The sequence below is a fragment of the Aphanomyces astaci genome, assembly GCF_000520075.1.
Source record: "Aphanomyces astaci strain APO3 unplaced genomic scaffold supercont1.9, whole genome shotgun sequence".
In the NCBI taxonomy this organism is placed as follows: Eukaryota; Oomycota; class Saprolegniomycetes; order Saprolegniales; family Verrucalvaceae; genus Aphanomyces; species Aphanomyces astaci.
This window is the reverse complement of record NW_009798272.1, coordinates 379,098-380,843: the sequence shown is the minus strand read 5'-3', so window position 1 is coordinate 380,843 and position 1,746 is coordinate 379,098. Positions and strand designations below refer to the sequence as shown.

The 1,746-nt window shown below is 45.2% G+C and overlaps 1 pseudogene across 1 annotated transcript; it reads right to left on the bottom strand.

Moving 5' to 3' along the window:
• Positions 1–1,396: 1,396 nt before the first annotated feature.
• Positions 1,397–1,469, bottom strand: H257_04939 (annotated as a pseudogene). The gene has a single exon. The product of its transcript is annotated as a tRNA-OTHER (tRNA).
• Between the last annotated feature and the right edge of the window lie 277 nt (positions 1,470–1,746).

Genomic DNA, 1,746 nt, shown 5'->3' with positions numbered 1-1,746 from the left:
CGGGGGTTTACAGAGTGGATTAACTAATACACGCGAGTGTGATTCTTGACTATGCTCGATAAAGGTTGATGTTGAGTGCTTCTTGCTCGACTTTTCGTGCCAACGAGTTGCTAACAAGCTGGCTGCAAAGCTCGTGTACTGCGAGCTTACCCCAGTAGGTCATTACTCTGCATGACTGCTTGGCCACGGGAGTTAATAAAACGAAGTAGTTTTAGTAAATCAACGCAAGTTTTAGATCAGCCAATGACACAACGGTGGGGAAGCTTACTTTTACTTCGAGTGCAACTTCTGTTTAGGTTAAACTTTGGATGGTTTTAGGAGCTAAAACAACGGGCAAAATATGTGAAAAGCACAATACATGGTGTGCTAACGTTAGAAATAAATCATAGGGATTTGTGAACAGAATTTGTGAACCCCATGGCTGTGCCTTTAGCGGAGTCTCCTTTGAGGGTCTTTCCCGCCCCTAACCATGGTTTTGCGGCGCCCTACATGCAATCGAATAAGCTTATGGTACTTTTTTGGAAACAACTATCGCATGATAAAGTCGTCAGTCCTCCTCCCACGAAAGAACTAACAACATCAAGATGTATTTACGTTATGTTGCTTTATGATTGCCTCTCGTGTTATCAGCGTTGTAACATTGCAATCGAATAAGCTTATGGTACTTTTGGAAACAACTATCGCATGATAAAGTCGTCAGTCCTCCTCCCACGAAAGATCTAACAACATCAAGATGTATTAACGTTATGTTGCTTTATGATTGCCTCTCGTGTTATCAGCGTTGTCACATTGCACACACAACATCCTGAAGAGTGTTCTGACTTGTCGTCCGTGGAGGCGGATAACATGTATTGGTGCAAAGACGGGGAAGACACGTCATTTTGTAAAGGAAACGTCGAAACGGTACACGTGGACCAGCTTGTTCTGGACATACAGTACAAACAACATGCACTTTACTTAGGATGATCAAGTTGCCGCCTTACTGGATTGTAATGAGATTCCGCAGCTTGTCCGACACGCATGGTGCGATAGATTTCGTGAACTTGCCTTTGGCCAACAATTTCGGGCACCCCGGCTACAAACTGCAACCAACGGTATACATATGTTGGTTGCAGTTGTAGTGGAACAAGGTGATTAATTGAGTTTGGATTATCATTTTTAAGACATTCCTCCGCGAGGGCCGACACTAGAACCACATGTTATGGAACCGCTTCGCCAATTGTAACGCGCCTGCTCGACCAGGGGCGGTGTGTAATCTTCGGTTTTTACTTCGCTCAACGCTTCATACCTCGTGCTTCGACCGATCTTCTTCGAAGTTCGGTCCTCGTCTTCGTACGCAGCCCTTGTTATCCGGATTCCCCAGGGGAGGGACGGATAAATCCTTGCGGAAATAATCCGGGGAATCCGGGGATCGAACCCACGACCTTTGAGTTAAGAAACCGATGCTCTACCACCTGAGCTATTCCCCCCCCCTAGTGGAACAAGGTGATATACAGTAGTTCAATTTGAAGTTAGAACATGCGTCATTGGCGCCAATATTGTGCACAAGTTAACAAAATCACCATTCGTCGATTGATTGTCCGAATACTAGCAGTAACGTTTGAAGAAAGGTGTTGTGGCAATGACAACCTGTCTGGGGACAGGGGGGTGTTTATTCAACGTCGTACCCATCAACTTGTGCTGAATTGATGGAATGAGCTCTGCTTTCTCCACCAGGACTTGAAGAATCCGTGAAGAAAATCTCGA